This window comes from Canis lupus, chromosome 7 (assembly GCF_011100685.1).
Source record: "Canis lupus familiaris isolate Mischka breed German Shepherd chromosome 7, alternate assembly UU_Cfam_GSD_1.0, whole genome shotgun sequence".
Classification (NCBI taxonomy): Eukaryota; Metazoa; Chordata; class Mammalia; order Carnivora; family Canidae; genus Canis; species Canis lupus.
Window position 1 is genome coordinate 48,928,535 of NC_049228.1, and position 19,924 is coordinate 48,948,458.

At 37.4% G+C, this 19,924-nt stretch overlaps 1 long non-coding RNA gene across 20 annotated transcripts in view; it reads left to right on the forward strand.

Annotated features, from left to right (window-relative positions):
- Positions 1–19,924, forward strand: part of LOC111096759 — a 91,853-nt gene that overhangs the window by 23,577 nt on the left and 48,352 nt on the right. For 17 of the 20 annotated variants that reach the window (XR_005362457.1, XR_005362446.1, XR_005362454.1 and 14 more), the window contains 4 exons: positions 2,997–3,149; positions 16,832–17,028; positions 17,967–18,080; positions 19,853–19,922. This is a non-coding gene — a long non-coding RNA (uncharacterized LOC111096759). The remainder of the gene's footprint in view (positions 1–2,996; positions 3,150–16,831; positions 17,029–17,966; positions 18,081–19,852; positions 19,923–19,924) is intronic. The other 3 variants (XR_005362451.1, XR_005362456.1, XR_005362463.1) reach the window with 2 other exon arrangements.

The window sequence follows — 19,924 nt, forward strand, 5'->3', positions numbered from 1 at the left end:
AGTCCATTCCAAGCAAATTATGCAAACAATGAAGTTTGTTAAATTCTAAAGCTGCATTTGGGATCCTCTATTAGATGATGTACCTACAATATATAACAAATATGGACATTTTGTACCATGTTCTTTCTTACACAGAGACCATCTTCCTGTATAATAACCATTGCTGTTAAAAAAAAAAATACATGTGGCTTAATTTGTTTTGATATAAATTGGGTTCTAACAATGGCCCCAAATAAAATTTTTAAAAATATGTAGAAAACAGTTTATCCTGTGCATAAAGGATCAAGCTGGTCTGAAAGTTTTAAATGCTCATAAAACTATAAGATGCCTAGAAAGGAAAAGTCCATATGATTGAGCAATATTATTGGGGAAGATTCTTTGCCTCTCTCACCTACAGCATGTCTTCCTCATCCACATATTTCAAGCCAGCTGTCTGTATTTTCATTACTTCCACAGGAAGGGACTTTACCCTTTTCTTGAGGGCACAACCCAGAAGTTACCAGCATCAATTGAATTAATATTCCATTGATGAGAACTTTGCCATATGTTTGGGAAAGGTAGTCCTAGCTAGATGGCCAGTTGCCCTGCTGAAAATTCAACTGTCATATAAGAAGGAGAGAATAGATAGTGAGAGGTGATTGGCAGTCTTCCCCATGAGACTCTATTAAATAAGAGTTATGGGTATTTCTTTTTTTTTTTTTTTAATTTTTTTTTTAATTTATTTATGATAGGCACACAGTGAGAGAGAGAGAGGCAGAGACACAGGCAGAGGGAGAAGCAGGCTCCATGCACCGGGAGCCCGATGTGGGATTTGATCCCGGGTCTCCAGGATCGCGCCCTGGGCCAAAGACAGGCGCCAAACCACTGCGCCACCCAGGGATCCCTATTTCTTTATGTCACTGACAGTTTCTGAGGATAGGCCATGTAGCAGCCTGTTAGCATAATAGAGATACTTGTACAACTGGTCCTTGTTCTGGTTCCATGGTTCAAGTTCCATTTTGAATTCAAAATGTACTTGGAATAGCCAATACTATTCTAGAGGCTGAGAGGAATATATAAAAAACTGTGCTTGAGTGTCTCTATTGTCCTACATTGAACCCTGTAGTCATGGTGTGTAGTCATGATCCATGATTGCTGAGTGTATATCTGACCCACATGTGGTCTTTTTTGTATCCATCTGCTCCAACTGGGAGTCTGGAGTACACATCACTACTCATGATTGTGTACCCTGTTAGTTGAGGGTCTGAAACCTTATATTTCATGTCTGTTGCTGAGCTTTCTGCTCTGGGTCCTGAACATGATTACTTCCTCCTCTGTCCTTGGGGTAAGTGTATTACTCAGGGTTCTCCAGAGAAACAGAACCAATGGGATATCTATATAGATACATAGAAAGAGATTAGATGCATAGATAGATGTATAGAGAGAGATGAAGGGAAGTCCCATGACTTCTGCAAGCTTGAGGCTCAAGAAAGTGAGTGATCTAGTTCCAGTCCAAACCTAGAGGACTTAGAACTAGGAAAGCCAATGGTGTAAGTCCTGGTCTGAGCTTAGAGGCCCCCAAGAGCCATGAGTACAGATGTGCAAAGGCAGGAAAAGATAGATAGCTCAGCTCAAGCACAGAACAAAATTTGCCTTTACTCTGCCTTTTTGTTTTATCCAGGCCTTGCACTTGTGAGGGTTATCTTCTTTACTAAGCCTACCCGTTTAAGTGCTAATTTCTCCTGGAAACACTCTCACAAACACACCCAGAAAAAATGTTTTACCAGCTATCTAGGCATCCCTTAACTCAGTCAAATTGACACATAAAATTAACCATCACATTAAGTAAATCTGGCCTGACCCAAGTAGTGTCTGTCAAATGTCAGTCTCATTTGTCAAGATTTTTTTATATGTTCATTCACTCAAGTTTTTGTTCTTACAAAAGAGTTGGTGGGAGGGAGCTCACAGTAACCTTTTAAGGACAACTCTGAGTTTGGATGATCCTAGAGTTATCTCTTTGAGTTTCTCTGTGGACCAGACTTATGTATCAACTCCAAGAACAGGAGCAAGTCTGCCTGGCTCAGTCTGTATCCTTAGTATTTAATACAGGATCTGACATGAAGTAGAAGCACAGGAAATATTTGTTTATTGAATATGTGGTACTCAAATATAAGAACATTAGAGAGGCCACCTTGAAGCAATATTAATGCCCTTTTAATACAGTTTTTTTTTGTTTCTGAACAAGAATTTGATTACAAAGACCCTAATAGTACCTTAACATAGATTTTGGATTTATCACTTAATAGTCTGAACTTTGCCAGAAGCCTATCTATAAAGGTAAGGATTTGTAGAGTTTATTGTTTGGAAAACAATGTAGATTAACCCAGTGCTATTTTTACCCCAACATTTAGGCAGTGATGATATTTGAACTCTGTAAGTAAATCAGAATTATACCAAGTGATATATTCTAATCAACAGATTTTCACTGAGAAAGATTTATGAGACTGAACTCAAAACCAGTTTAATGCCTTGGTCAGTTTTCTGTAGAGTACAGTTAAGCCATTTACTTTTACCTTATTTTTCTAATTCTATTTAAAAATTTTTTTTCTTCAGGAACAATTCTCCATGCATATAATAATGATTTAACTCCTCAGTCATCTATAAAAAATCTTGCAATAATGGTTCTGCCAGTCTGAATTTTCTTTTATGGCAATTATTTCTACCATATCCAATTTTCCTAGATTATATTCTCCAGATAAAAATTTGGGAAAGAAAATTAGATTCTTCTGTCAATTTTTAGTCAATAATACACTTTTCCATAATGCATTTATGGCCATTGTCAATTTTATTTTGTGGTGATTGTTTCTACTAAGTCTAATTTTTCTTGGTCAATTTTAGCAGTTTGGAACTTATTAACAGGTTGGGGTTTTCAGTTGATTTTCTTTTAATTTTATTGTGTGAAGTGTTAGCCTTCTTCAATTTTAACTTTGTTGATTTTTTTTTTTTTTTTTTTTTAGTATTTACTATTGGAACAAAAGTCCATGGTAGATGAAAGGCATTATGTGTGGAGTCAAACGATGGGGTTAAAATGGTAGCATCCTGCCTCACCATAGAAGCACCTCCAGTTCTAATGGAGAGATAGAGACAATCTTTCTTACACAAGGCTCATGGTAATTTTTACTTTGTGAATTTATGTTTAGCTATCCCTGAAGACAGAAATGGGAACAGTCTGGCCAAGGAAGCAGTTTTATTTCAAAATAAGAAAAAAAAATGTCTGTCAACTAAAATGGTGCAAGTTGACATGGAGTTGGTGAGCTTCCCCCTAGTGCTCAAAAATTTGGGTAAAAATCTGTCAGAGATGCCATTGAGTTTTCTGTATTTTCTTAAGAATTTCATATCAAATAATATTTTATCAGTTTATATTGCATGTAGTTTAACAGCAGATTTGAGTTTTCACTCCTTTTAGCCTCCATCTTTCTAAATTATAGACAACTAATTGGTTTAATCTAGTTTATTTTTAGGTCTTTCATGATAGGTTCTTGTTTTCTCTTCTGTTGCACTTCACCTTGCCCCCCAACCCAAACTCTGGGTTTCTGAGAATGTCGCACCTTCTACTTCTGCTTCTGTGTCTACTTCCTCGCCTTTCTCTGGCTCTTTTGTCCTTGGCCTTCAGAATTCTGCTCACCTTTCAATGGCTCTGAGCAGCCTGCACACTCTGGCCTGCTGAAGGCAGTCTAGGTACTCCTTCGGTGTTACTCAAATGTTTAGCAACAAGTGGCATTGGATTGTCTGGATGACTGATTTTCAAAAGTTTTATATGAATGTATTGATGACATCCAAACAGACAAGTATGACATACTTTGCCAAAAATACACAAAGAATTTTGTGTGGCTTAAATGAGGCTTAGTATGTAGTCCTTCTTTCAGGGCTCCCATGCTTTCAAGGAATCAAAATAAATCTCTGTAAACATTTAGAAAAATTACAGGACACTAATTATCCAACTACTCCATAGATGTTACAGACAAAACTTGCTCTAGAAGTTTAGGAATTAATAGGAATTTACGTGGGTGAGTGTTATAAAAGAAGGTTTATTGGAAGAGGTAAAATTATTAATTACTTATAGGCAGCTTTTATATTTATGCTCTGTATTTACCACAAAGAGAATTATTGTTCAGCTAGTGTTTCTTTTTTTTTAACAAGTCTCTTTTTTTCAAAAATAAATTTATTTATTTATTTATTTATTTATTTATTTATTTATTTATTTATTTATGAAAGACAGAGAGAGAGGCAGAGACACAGGCAGAGGGAGAAGCAGGCTCCATGCAGGGAACCTGATGTGAGACTCGATCCCGGGTCTCCAGGATCATGCCCTGGGCTGAAGGCAGGCGCTAAACCACTGAGCCACCTGGGCTGCCCTCAGCTAGTGTTTTGATTTAAAATTTATCTGTGAGTTGTAACAGAGTAAGCTGTTTTCAGCTGGTCTTTGGAGTAATTGACAATTTCACACAAATCCTCTTTTTACAAAAGAGATATTAGACAATCTGGATTATAAAGAAGGAGATCAAGAAACTGTGGCTAGAACTCTGGTCCAGTATGATGGTGGTTGAATCCTAAATTTCCTGGGAGAGTTCAAAGAACAATATTGAAGAGAAATTCCAGGCAGCATGGGATTCATTCATTCATTCCTGTCACAAAATCTTCACTGAGTATCTGTGATGCATCAGGTACTATCCTACTTATTGGGGAGGAAGAAATGTCCTAGACAGAATGCATTTTGGACTTTTCATGATTCTAAGTGGAAGAAGCATCCACATTTCCCCTTGCTCCCATCACCTATTAATAATACTCATTCTGCCTCCAGCTCTACCTTGCATGTAAAATGTTATTTTGTCATGAAAGAGCAAGTGAAGTGGCCTAGGGGAAGGGTAATGGGCCTAATAACCTCTGAATGTCCCATCCAGTTTGAGCAATCCATGATGCTTTCCAGCTCTTCATGAGCCATAAATCTGGAAAGCTGATCACCTTTCCCTGGTCTTCTCTGTGTTACACTAGAGCTGTGGCTGTTCCCCTGCAAGGCTTGCAGTTGACAATCATTTAATAATGCTCCTTCACTCTGAACCTAGGATTGCTCACTTTTAAAAAAATGGATCTGAAAACCCATATGGGGGATTATTCTCACTTTATATGTATATATTTTCCCTTGAAGGTGGTAACATATGGAGGAATAATTACAGCAAGATTTTCTTCTGTCATTATCGTATTTAACATTTTTTTCCCCACATGGAATATTCATTTTTAAAATCCTTGGCCAAAACTCAATGTTGTCCTTTTAAAAGACTAAACCTTTGTTGAGTTCTCAATCGCTGTGTAATCTAGGCTTAGCTAATCAGCCTCACCCAGCTCATATATCATAGCAAAGTGTTTCTCAGAGCAGCTCAATCTTGTGGCAATGATTATAAAACTATTGAATTTAACAGGCCCATTTCAGATGTGCCCTTTCAAACTGCAGCTGTGATGTCTGTGACACTAATCATCTTCCCCTTCCATTCTTTCCCCTTCCTCCTGTATACTTCTTTTTCTTTCCCCTCTTTATCCTCTTCTTCCTTCTTTCTCTTTTCTGTCTTCCTCTTCTTCCTTCTTTGCCACAGCACAAAGCAGGCAGATATTACATGCTTGCTGATTACTGTCTTCAGCTCATAAGGTCTGGTGAATTATGTGGATTTCTTCCTTCTAAAAGTTTGAAATCGAGTCAACATTCCCTAAGAGCTATGGTATTAGTTCCCTTCCCACAGGAAGATTGGGATCAAAGGGCAGGAGTTTCACACCCTCCTGATTTAATCCTAGATCACTTTCTACCATTTTGCATTATTTTTCCTTACTGCTACAAATGGACTGGCCTTCTCAAAATCCACAGCCCTGAATATGCTGCTTGCTTATCTGGTTCTCACCATGTTCCATACTGTTATCCATTAGCTTCTTCATGGATAAAGTTCAATCTACCTAGGAAATAAAGGGGAGATTTCTCATGGTTTTGAACCTTTGTTGTAAGCCAGGCAGTGTCAGAAATGGTCACATACCTAAGTTATCTCCTTTAATGGAAACAGCATCCCAGTAAGGTAGGTTTCATTATCCCCTTTCTAAGTTGAGAAAACTAAAGTTCAGTAGGATTTGAAACATTTGGATATTGCTGTTTGGACTTGAACTAGGGTTTATTGACTTCAGAGGAAATGCTCTTGTTTCTAAACAGATTTGTTTCCAACCATGTTACCTGAGGACATAGACTTTTTCTTTTGAATTACTTACATCTAGCATAGCACCTTTATTCAGGAAGTATCCAAACATTATTGTAACTACTTCTGCATTCTCCAGTATCCCAGTAGTATCAAAATAGTGCCATCCCCAAATAGATATTGATTAATTAACCCATTGATTTTTTGCATAATCTTTGAATATTCCCAGATACCATAATTTTTTAAGATACATGTACTGACTACCCATAAAATTAATATATCCTACCCATTATTTATCATAAAAATATTGTTTGTCATCATGCCTCTTTCTGGGTTTCAAATAATCTCCTTAAATAGGTGCCTTATATTTCACTTTCTCCATTTCTATGTTTTTAACTTTGATCTTGTGTTTTATAAATCTCATTTCAGTCTTTATCATTGTTAGAGATGGGGGCAGTTTGTGCCTCATTAAACCTCTGAACTCTCCTTTCTCTGGAATTACTGCATAAGATAGATATATACAAGTAACCATGGTAAAAATGCAAGACAAAATATATTCTGCTGATACCTGTGTTACTATTTCCAAATTTCCAGTTCAGTGCTCAGGAAAGCTGCACATGACTTGGACCAGGGAAGTCTTTGCTGCTTCCATCATCTCCTCTGAATCTCAGATAGTCAGGCATTGCCAAGTGGACTTGGATGCAGAATGTTTCCCAATCTGTTCCTTCCTTGCCCCGGTTGTAGCAGATGCAATGAAGGAAGTTAGAGAAGACTAGAAGGACTGTTTCTAGGAAGCAGGCCCTAAATACTCCTGCTTAGCATATTAACAATGTAGAGAGTAAGAAAGGTTGATAAGATGCAGGATGGCTGAGTAGGTCCAAAGAAACAGACCCTGCCCTTGAGGTTTAGCACGTGAGAGCTCTGTCCCCATACTTGGGCATTGACGTGTAACACACAGTGACCTTGATCACTTAGTGAGAAAAAGAATGGCTTTATGTTTCAGACTCTTAGCAGTCAAATTGAGAGCTGCTCTTCCTTGTTAGAAATTACTGAGGATGATGGGAAGAGGCCTGAGAGAAAGTTCCTTTACAGTAAGCACTAATTCCCAGTGTTCTCTCTATGCTTGCTGGAGAGTCTTCAAAAGTTGGGCACTTTAAAGGATATCCGCCTTTTCTCTGTTAACTTGTAGAGCAAGCTGCATTTATTTGTTTATATCTGTTTGCTTTTTGAGTAGGGGAATGAAGAGAGCAGCAGGTATGCACTGATCCTTCAAGTGTAGCAGCACAGTGTGCTGCAACCTTGGGGATTTTCCTGTTCGGCAATAGCCAGGTCATCCTAGTCTGCTGTTCTTTAGCAAAGCCCAGAAGGCTAAGCCTTGCTTATATGTGTCATTGTAATAGTCTATTATAGGTGGATATTATTCTTCAACAGTGGATTAAACAGTGACTAAAGAAATCAGCCAGATAAAAGTCAAGGAGAGATGGCTATGTGGATTTGGAGCTGTGACTTCAAGAATTTGAGGCAGGTCTGAGATCCAGGACAGCCACTCATTGATTTCTCTTATATCCAGGCCTTGGCATATGCCATTTGCCTTATGTTCTTTGTCCCTCCTGCTAGCTAGCTTTAACTGAATAGCTTACATTTCCCTCTTGAGTCTTCCCTGAGCATCTCTTTTTCTGCTGTTACCTGACTTCTCCAGGCTGGGTTACGGAACTTCCACTGTGTCCTTCTGAGGTACTATTCTCATCTCTAGCTTGTAACTGCTTACTTAATTTTATACCCCCAACTCCAGCTTCCCTTGGCTGTGAGCTCGCTAGGGCAGCTCCTGGAATGGGGATTAAGGTTCACGGAATACCTTCAACTTGCCAGACATTGTGCCAGATGTGTCCTATCCATTATCTTAATAAATCTCTACACCCTGCCCTGTGAGGTGGATTTTATTATCTTTATTTTATGGATGGGTAAATGGTGGGTTAGAGATATTAAGTAGCTTGCCCAAGGCCATTTATTAAGTGGTAGAGCTGGGATTTGAAACCAGTTTTCTCTGACACTCCAGCCCTTGCTTTTCTCCTGGTGTTGCCCTTCAGGTCCTGTGGTAGAGTTCACAGGCTCTACTGATTCGTACATTCACTGCTGGCTCAATTAATGTGGCTGTCTTTATTTCACTTTTCTGACCTCCTATCAGAGGCACCTCCAGCCACGGCTGAACCTGTCGACTTTTCCCTTCCCCTTTCAGCTTCTAGGTTTCTCCTGCTGACTAGAAGATTTGCAACTCGAGTGACAGAGAGTGACTGATATCATCCCCACTCATTTCACTGTCAAGGGTTGGGCCTGTCACCAGTTGGTGAATAATATGCTGGCGATGGGCACTGATCATAAATCCTTCCTCATTAGCTGTCACGGTCAAACTCACCTCCCCAAGTTGTGGAGTTCCAGATGGGCCATGTCCTGCACTTAGGCTTTAAAAAAACCTTTCACTACGTGGTCATTTGATTTTTCACTCTGATTCCTACTGATTTACATTTCTGTATTCTGAGAGGAAAATGTGAATCATTCATGATGGAACACATATTCTTTTCTATGCTTATCATGAATTGACACTCATCAGATTAGAAAAGCAATTAGCAGCTTTCTTCTAGATATTGAGTCTGAAAAGAGGCTGTTTTTGCTTGTTTATTTTTCTTGCTTTCTCTGTTTCCTCCTCATCACCACTCTTTTGCCAAATATGTTGTAACAATAATTTTTGCACATTGAGTATTTCACAGGTACAAGGCTCTGGTTGGAGAGCCTTATGCAGATCAACTCATGTAATTCTCACTCCAGCCCTGCAAGATAGGAGCTATCCAAGGCAGCTGAGTAGAACTTATCTGTACATGCACTGCACTTCTTCAGGGTACCATTAACATATATGCCATGTGAGCAGTATTCTTAGATCTGTGTAGTGGCTGCTCTTCTGGCACTATTATCACCTCAGTTTTAAAGATGAGGAAATGGAGAAGCAGAGAAGTTTAGTAATGTGCAGCCTCACACTGCTGTGGGTAGTGTATGCTGGGGTTCAGACTCGGGCAATCTGGCTCCAGAGTCTCCCTGCTTCCCTCATTGTACTGCTTCTTTTATTCTCTGGGTCACACTAGAACTTAGGAAATAAGAGATTTTATTTGGTGACATATTCTGGGCAACTAAGAATAATAAAACTTTCTCGCTTTAACAATTCTTGAAAATCTTTCTAAAATGACCTGGTTGACTTCCTGCTCTAAAGAGTTAAGTTTTCTGTAAACTATTTTTTATCTGTGTAAGTAAGGGTCCTGTAAGGTACATAGGTTTATTCTGAAACTTCACTTTTAGTTCAGAGGAATTTCTATGTAGATGGAGAAAGTATAGATTAGAAGAACCTCTCCATAAAACTGAACCTAATGTAGCCATCTGACCTTGAAAATTAATTCCTCATTTCCATGTACAAACTTCACTGGTACACTAAAATAATAGATTTCCTTATTTTGACTGTTAAGCTAGTTTATAATTGTCCATGGAGTTGATTTAATAGAACTTTTACTCCAAATTATGTTTCAATATGGATTAAATAAGTGTATATACTCCAATGAGGGGATAGAAAAAAATTTTTTTAAAGATTTATTTATTCATTTATGATAGACATAGAGAGAGAGAGAGAGAGAGAGAGAGAGAGAGGCAGAGACATAGGAGGAGGGAGAAGCAGGCTCCATCCTGGGAGCCCGATGCAGGACTCGATCCTGGGACTTCAGGATTAAGCCCTGGGCCAAAGCCAGGCTCTAAACTGCTGAGCCACCCAGGGATCCCCAGAAAAAAATTTTTAAAAAACAATTCCTTGATTATAGTACTCCAGGGTACCTTTGACATCCTGTATTTCAACCTTAGTTAAAAACCTCTGTGCATTTTTAGAAAAAAATATTTAAATTCAATTTAGTTAACACATAGTGTGTTATGAGTTTCAGGGGTAGTAGTTTAGTGATTCATCAGTTGCATATAACACCCAGTGCTCATTACTCAAGTGTCCTCTTTAGCACCCACCTCTCAATTACCCCCATCCCCCCTCACCTCCAGCCACCCTTTGTTTCCTGTAGTTAAGAGTCTCTTATGGTTTGCCCCCCCTCTCTGTTTTTATTTTTGTTTTTCCTTCCTTTCCCCTTTGCTCATCTTTTGTTTCTTAATTTCCACATATGAATAAAATAGTATGGTATTTGTCTTTCTCTGACCGACTTATTTCACTTAGCGTGTACTCTTTAGTTCAATCCACATCATTGCAAATGGCAAGATTTCATTCTTTTTGATGGCTGAGTAATATTCCATTGTATATATGTGCCACATTTTCTTTATCCATTCATCTGTTGATGGACATCTGGGCTCTTTCCATATTTTGGCTATTGTGGACATTATTGCTATAAACATAGAGTGCATATGCCCCTTCAAATCACTGTTTTTGTATCCTTTGGACATACCTACAAATGCAATTGCTAGGTCATAGGGTAGTTCTATTTTTAACTTTTTGAGAAACCTCCATACTGTTTTCCAGAGTGGCTGTACCAGTTTGCATTCTCACCAACATCTTTCATTTCCTGACTTGTTAATTTTAACCATTCTGACTGGTGTGAGGTGGTATCTCATTGTGCTTTTGATTTATATTTCCCTGATGCCAAGTGATGTTGAGCATTTTTTCATGTGTCACGGGGATCTCACCACCTCTGAAGGTTGCACTGGTTCATTAACAATACATTTGCACAGATTAATTTGTGGCTTACCCGGTTTCCATGACTTTTGGGGAAACAGAGTTTTCTGGCCTAGGCCATGTGGTGAGAGGGCCCTACGAATCACAGATACATGCAAAATTGATCAATTGCTTTAAAAGTGTTTGCCTCTATCTCTTGGGGTCTGATGCAGCATGACCCATGACTCTAAATATCTGCTCTCACAACTAACACCATTCAAGCCCCAGGGAAGTCTTCTCCTCATCTCTTTCTCTAAGTCCTCAAAATACCAAGCACTTGTATCTAAGTGTTGTGGAGGCTTGTGTTGAACACTGTGGAAGCAGGAGAAAACAGTGCTTTGGAGTATGGGAAGGATTTGAGCAGAGAAAGCATATAGTTAAAGTAAAAGTCATTATAATTAGCTTGTCAAGTCTTCTCTCAGAAGGCATGGAGATAATCAATTTCTGCAGTAGAGCTGGAGTCCATTTCTTATGGCTCTTCAGATTCTCTGTCATGATTCTGGAGGCACATAAAAAGTGCCATAGTGGCTAGGGAAATGTTGCAATATTAAATATATTATTTTCAAATTAGTATATACAGTTTTAGCTGTATGTACCATGCATGAAGAGTAATACTGATTCTTTACCTTGATAATTAGATGGACATTGAAAGCTAGTATAGTGAGTATTTTCAATTTTTAAATAATCTTTACTATACCTTACTATATTTTCAAATTATTAAATCATTCAATTTATGAAGAGAATAGTTCCAAAAATTTATTCATTAATTATTATTGATATTGTACCTTTTAACTTTTAATACTTTAGGAGAAAACTTTTAAAAATATTTTTATGTTGTATTTACATTTTGTCAAAGTACATTAAAATGTATATACTTTGATTGTAATTACATTTAAAATATATAGATCATTATGTTCAAAATCCAAATTATGTGAAAATATTGGTAATAGCATAATTTGTAATTTTATTAAAATGAAGTCAAGAAAATACATTGGATGGAATAAATATATAACTTATGAATTAGTAACATATTTTAAAATATCCACAGGGCCATCCATAGAACATTCAGATCTGTAATTGTAATTATTCATAATAATTAAATTCAGCCATCTTTTATATTTTGCCAAATTTTAGTCATAAAAAAGTATATATGTTTTTGACATTGTGGCTTGAATATACATTTTCCAAGGGAGTTGAATACAGAGCTTTAACTGTGTATTGCTTGGTTTATAACTTTTAAATATTATTTGGGCATAAGGTATGTGGGCCTTCAGTTGCACTCTTGCCCTGAGTCCTGCAAATGTGATATCCTAAGACCACAGATTAATCTCTATTGGGCTCAATCAGCTATTTATAATCTGGAGGTGGTGATCTCTGGTGACTATGGTGAGAATTGATATGCACATCATAGCACTTTGTAAATCCCAAGGCACTATTCCCGTATGTAAATTATTATTGTTTATCATCACTGTCTAAAAACACTTTTTTAATGAATGAAAATCTATTTCCATAACACAGAATAATAGAGTTTTCGAGTGGAGAGAAACTGCTTACAGATAATATAGACCACTTCTCTTTTCTTCCCTCTGCACTTTCTGAGACAGCCCATTTTATTCTTTGATAGCTCAGTTTTTAGCGAGTTGAAATGTACCCCTCCTTCTATCTTTGTAATCTGCTCTTATCAGAGGCATCATTACTGCTACACCTTTTTCCTGCATGTTACGTCTTGCCTGCCTTGAAAATTGAGATAATTTTCAAAGACATAATAAATTGCAATTTAAAGACACTTCCACCTCTTGTGAGTCTTACTCCCTTTAAAAAGCACTCACTAGGGCACCTTATCTCTATTTTCCTTGACATTACATTTTCTTTTCAAATATACATATCTAAGTGCTCCTCTCTTTAATGTCATGAAATCCAGGTTGACACGATCACTTTCTCTCCTGCTTTATTTCTAAACTATTAGTTTATTTTTTTTATTGATCAGAATTAAACCTAGAATGACAACTTCCCTCTTTGCTTCTTCCTTCTTCAGAGCAACCACATTCCTCAGTAAGACAAGCTACAGGTGTATCACATACTGTACCTTTAACATAATTATATAATTTCTTTTGTTGATGAGATTTGTGCATATATAAGCAGCCTATGTGGGGGAATTACCGAAATGCTTCATTAATTTTCATTTCCTATAACTGTGAAATCATCCATATTCCAACCTAGCAGATGTCCTGAGCAAAGAGAATTGAATGTAGTAGGAGTAATGGTGGGATCCCTATGATGAGTTAGAGAGATTTCTAAATATTGGTTTTAGTAAAATTCCTGCCCAAACCTTGAAACACTGTTTTTCCCCCCCTACAGAAAATGTATCCAAACATCTACATGAAATAAAGAAAAGTACAATTGTATTATATAGCTGACAGTGTGTGTGTATGACATTAACTGAGTGGGGTAGCACCGCAGCAGTTTAGAGTGAAGTTATGGAGGCTCATATCCTCCTCCTGCTGCCTCCCTTCCACATTGTCAAGTGATAGATCATTTGAAGTCAAAAGTAAACCCTATTGAGTTTGTATATCCAACTTAGGGTTGTACCAGGATTAATTATACCTTCTGCTACTTTACAAAGGATTGTCATCAATAAATTCTAATAAACAGGAGTAGAAAGATTTTATTCATGCCATTCCAAAGAAATTAGAACATAGTAGTGTTATTTAGCAATGCAGATGTTATACTGTTGTGTTGTTTATATGAAAATGGTTATGACATGGAGAGGTATATCAAATGAGTAGGAGAGAGATTTGAGCTGGGCTACTGTTTTGATTATGCGTATTTATTCATAATGCAGAAGTCGCTCCATGGAACCTCTTCTCCTAAGATGGATTACCTGTTTTTGGAATCCATATCCTATTTTTTTAAATATTTAGATGTGTCACTACCACCCTGGTACAATATTTATGAATACCTTTTTAAAATTGTACCTTAAAAAAAAAAAAAATAAAAAAATAAAATTGTACCTTAATTGGTTTACTCTCCAGAATTGTAAGGTGTGATGCTAATACCTGGTGTCTAAGTGAGCAGGGGAGATAATGATGTGGTGCTTTTGGTTGGCTGCTGGAGAATGGGCCCACTGTACATGGTGTGGAAACAGTAATTGCACTCTGACTCTGATTTGTTGTTTTGGACATAATGTTTTACCAGTAGGTCTCCTCATTTTCTATTATGGTTACTCTGTCAGAATCATATCCCTGTGCACATATGTTATTTTATGTACTCGATAGCAGTATATTAAAAAAAAAAATCGATGTTAACCAACTGACTAAAGAATTAAAATAATTAGATGACCTCCATGCATGCATGTGCAAGTGTGAGCACACACACCCCATCTCACTCTTTTTCCTTCTTTTTGTGTGTACGTGTGTGTGTGTGTGTGTGTGTGTGTGTGTGTATGCTTCTTGCTTGAAATATTCATCACATTATGGTCAAAGTGATTTAGGGAGTACTTTGAGTTATCAATATCATGAGCCAGTATGATGACTCTTTCTTCAGTGGAATAGTCACACCCAAGTATTTCATATGTTTTGGAAAGAAAAATAAAGCATAATAAATTTTTCTGGACAGAGAAGTTAATATCTTATAAGTAAATGTCCTATGTGGAGCAGATTAGAAAGGTCAAAGAAAGAAAGGGACACCTATAGTAACCTGGCAGTGCATTTTCAACTTGGCACAATAATTACATTCATCTTCAGAATTGGTACAGGTCCTATACACTTTTCACAAAGCCTTTTAACTTTATACTCTAAGCTCATCCCCACTTTACATTATTCCTCATCTCATCAAGCTCAGAACATGACATGTTAATTTCAGGTTTATCTAGTTACATCACACTTGTTTCCAATATGCTGGTTCTTCCGTGCCTACTCAGGCTAGTCCTCCAATCTAGTCCCTGCCTACTTTTCTATGTATACAATGCCCAAAGACTATTGGTTTACTAAAACCATAGCTTATTGATCCAGTGGCAGTTCTCCCATGTGTCTCTTTTATGATTGTTTATACCTAGCAACAAGGACAACCAAATATTGCATAACATTTTATTTTTGTGTTAAAAGTACACATTTTAAACATTTCCACTGTCTCTAAGCTAAGTAGATGAGAGAAGGGAGGAACCTAGTTGAAAGACACACTTTACAATTTCAACCCTATCTGATGGTAGTTGTAACCAGCTAAAACAAAGCATAGGGACCAAGGGCCTCTCCTGCCCTCTCCAGATTCTCTCAAGACTATGATTCATCTTCCTGTGGGCAGGGGGCAGGCAGCATTTCTCCTTGTGTGTCCCCATGAATGCGATTGTCAAGCCCATAGATATAACTTTGTCAAGATGACCTAAAGAGGAGATACAGCATCTGCCTTTTCATGAAGGTTTTTGAGGGTATAGCTGTGATTTTTACAAGTTACCAGCAGATGTGCCCAGTGGTTCACTTCTTTGACAATTGAATCATTTTAATTAAGGATTCAAGGTCACCTTACTTCATTATAAAGATATGAGAGAAAATCTGAAATTTCTGCAACTAAGTCTTCAATTAATTTAGTCAATAGGATAGTAGCCAGCATCTAAAGGGGTCTTATTATATAGTTAATAAAAGCCAAAATCATGGAAAAAATCCAAGGCCAGAGATATTTTTTTCTGTCTGTGTTTTTGTTACTGCAGATCCCAAATTCCATCTTCTCCCTGACAGCCACACTGACCATTTCATCTTGCCTACTTTAGGCTTTAAAAGTATGTACTGCCACTCAGTGATTTTGCCCTTTTACATACTGCACATATTTCTGGTTACCTAAATAATTTCTGATATATCTTTGCCTTTTTCCTCTCACTTAGGATGTAAGCACTTGAATGCAGGAGATTATTATGATTCTTTTTATTTCATAAAGTCACCCAAACTGTGATTTAGCAAATATTGAACCACAGTTCCTAGGGGAAATTGATCAGAAATGTTAAAAGACTTGTTTAAGACCACTATTAATAGGTGCCAGAGTTGTGATTCAAACTCCATCCACTAGCTCCAGAGCTGAAGCTTCTTGCACTATACTGTGTTGCTTCCTACTGTCTCCATCCTCTGGTCATTTCTGTATGAGAGCTGGGACAAGATGGCAGAGCTTTGTTTTATTTGACCTCAGCTGGGAAATGCAGATTGGAGTCTTGAATTTTTCACTGCCCTGGGCATGTCCATGCATGTCCGCAAATTACCCAAAAGCTAGGGAGTATTGATTTTGGGATTACAAATCAATTTTAGCAGTAGGTGAATTTGCAAATGTGGAATCCATGAATAATGAAGATTGATTGTATTTGTCATATTTCTTTGGATGCCCCAAACACTGAATATAGCCCTATGCTGGTACTGATTGCTCAGTAAGGTTTGTTCAGTGACCGGTTGGGTGAGTGGGTGAGTCAGCAGCCTCAGAATCAAAGTGCTAGGTTTATTTCTCATTCTTTTGTAGTATAACTTCCTGGTGTGCTGAAAGACACATAGTGAAGGAGTTGAGAGCTTGGACTCTGAAGACATAAGGCCTGATTTGGGTTTTAACTCCACCATTACGTCTACCCCTGTGACATTGTGCCTCAAGTTTCCTCATTTATAAAATAGGGGATATTAATAGTATTAATCTTAGGGAGTTGTTAAAAGAGTTAAATGAGTTAATATCCAAAAGGAACTTAGAAAGTGCCTGGTACAAAGTGCTATATAAATGTTTAGAAAAATAAAAAAATGTAAACAAAAGCAAAACCAAACTCCAGTACCATGTTCTGGATACCTAACATTGCAGTAAACCATTGTTACTGTATTTCTAAAAGTCAGTGTAAGTTTGCATTTCCCTGTCCTTATTGCAGATAGCAACATCCAGCTGCTTTCTTCATAAGAAGACTAGGAAAGTACGATGAAAACTATGTGGAGAAATATAAACTTAAAGAAATGCTAAATAGTCCTATGCAAGTCTGGCCTCTTCAAAACCAGGATGTGGTGTCTTGGGTCTGTCCTAGCGCTACTCTGAAACTTGCACTTGGTGGTGCACCCAGTACGTGGACAGGTAGCAATTTTGTTGTGACTTTCTCACACTAATGTCTTTGACTGAGCTGACAGGGCTCAGTGCTGCACTGCCAGAAATAACTGCTTGGGGTGGAACTGTATACATTTCTTCCCTTTTCCACCAATCAACAGGTTGTAACTCAAGATAGAAATGAGGCCCCTGAGTTCATGCTGGAAATGGGGGGAAAAAAGTAAGAAATGATAGGTTGTCAGCTGCCTTGAAAAGGTGCAAGGCATCAGAACCGAAAATAAAGACTTTATTGCCTTGCAAAGAAGGCTTGGTAGCATTCAGATATTACCTACATCTGCTTTAATGATTCCATTTAAGCTGTCATTTTCTGCATTTACCTTGCAGCATTCAAAAGCAACTACACTTAAGTGTTCACAGCCAATGCATTGCCAGCATTACAAAAATGGGGAAGTGGGGAGGAGGGTAGAAAATGGTATATGATGTATTTCAAAGAACAGTTTCCTTGTAGGAAATTAGCAGTGATTTTGAGGCTACTCTTAAAAAGGAATAAAGTTCCTTTGGAGATAAAAAATGCTGACACTGAACAGAGGAGAAGGAGGTAAGGGGACTGGATTCACTGTCCTGTCTTTTCTCTCTCTACCCTTTTGCTGTTGCTAGACACCTGGTCAAGTACTTTAGTGGGGACTGGAAGGAAGTGGAGGATGAGGTCACCCTGGTTTTATTCCCAGCATGACCAGTCTTGATTGATACAGGGACCAAATTAAAGTCTTTTCCCTGGAGATTCACTTGGCTGCTTCTGGAATGAGGGTAATGGGTGGCTATGAAGAAGGTCCCAAGTTTTTCTCAATGCCCCTTGGAAGTCCCACAGTGATTTACAGTCAAGAAATGCAAATCACCTTGAATATGGCAATTTTGTTATGGCTGGTCAAATATTCTTAATCAAATGCTGCAATTTTCTTTCTATGTAGGCTTCATTTTTCAAGTTCCAGCTTACAACCCACCACCACTATTTCTGATGTCTCTAGCTCCCAGAAGTCTCTTCCTCCTTTTGATTCCGATGGTTGTGGTTAACCTGACTCCAGGTCTGTACTTTGAGTGCTGAACTAGGGCATTTGTTTGCTTGTTTCTGTATCTGTGCTTATTTTCTTAGCCCTGCAACTAAAATTTAATTTTGGGAATTCAGAGTTATACTTTTTGAGATCACTCATGATTCCTGCATGGCACATTGCAAAGGGTAAGATTTGAAATAGTAATTGTCTGTTTGCTAATTTTTGCTAAAGGTAAAAATTTACTAAAGGTGACCTCCAAGTCTACACAGTTTACATGACTGTGTCTGTTTACTTTTTGGACTCTTCTTGTATGTTTTGCCTGTTAGGGGATTCTACCCACATTAAGCTAACAAATGGTTTAAAATTCATTATGTTACTGCTTGAACAAACTTGAGCTGACAGTTTAGATCAAGTGAACTAGGTAGGGTTCATAGGAAGAACACTTTTGACTAAGCTCACCTGCCCATCTATCTATGATTCTCAACTATAAGCCTCTTCAGGACCAGCTAATGGTGAAGCTAACTGTGCGGTCTTCCTTAGTACTGAGAACACAGGGTGCTCATGGTTACACAAAGTGGAACTTCATGAATAGCTTTTTAATAAATAAATGCATTTATGAATTGATAAACAAATTCAGCATTCTTGCCCAATTTGCTTAGCCTCCTTCAGATCTTCTATAGTCATGGGGATAATGCTTAGTGTCCTTTTAATATGGTGCATAATTCAACAGATTTATGCTCAGTTGTTGTGAGAAATCATTTTTAATCTTTTTTTGAAGGAATGAATAAAAGAAAATTAGAGATTCTGAAATAGATGGTAGGATCAGAAACAGAAACAGAGAGAAGAAATGTTTATTAATGTCACTCTATTGGTATTTTATTTTGTGGAAGGTGAGAGAATCCTAGAAAACATGGACTAGAGTTTAGTTATAAATTTTAATTATTTTCTTTCTTGACTAAGGGAAGAGGTCTTATCTTAATTTGCTTTTACATTCAAGTGCCAAGCAAAATGTCTAGAATATGGTAGGTGTTCAATAATTACAAAGGGTAAGCCAGGTGGATGGAAGTTGACAGCCTAATGGAGAACATTTTATTTGTATTTCTGTCTCTTCTTTTTCCACATACACTTCCACATGGGAGTTGGAAAGAGAAGGGAGTAAATTTTTTATTGCTGCCATTTTTATTCCATATCTCTGCCAGACCCTGGCTCTAATTCCTTGTGTTTGCAATTCAGAAAGGAATTGCACACCTCACTCCACACTCACCTTCTCATGTCCCATGAACTCAGGTCTCTTGTAGAGAGAATTTAAAGAAATAATTGCCATGGAAGTGCTAATAATCGAATGTAAATGGTTTAATTTTTTATGGATACTTGGCTTTACCAGGAAACAAGTTCTGATACCAAGAATCTCATGTCTAATAGAATTCACGATAAGATTCACCAAACGTATTTTTCAGTCAATAATTTAAAAAATATGCGTGCATGTATTTTTTTCTGAAGTCCAAATAAGTTTGAAAAGCATGGCTTAAACACAGTTAAGCACATTGGACTTCTCAGTTTTCTGTCTTTAATATACAAAAGCCCATGTGCTATTTTCTCATGGAACTTTTTTTTTTTTTTGAACTTTGTTTTTTTAAAGAATGTTTTGAAATATTAACATTCTATGTAGAATTCTTTGGAAAAATTTGTAATAAGTCACCTTTCTGAGCTCATTCACAGAGTGAGGGGTATAAACTTCAATCTGAAAACAAGCTGAAATGGAATAATTTTCTGATTCATTTTTTTCCATTTTGGAATTCACACAGCATTATTCATCTCAAGCTACAGGAATGTTGAGCACTACTTCCCCTTCACCAAAACAAGAAAAAAATACAGGT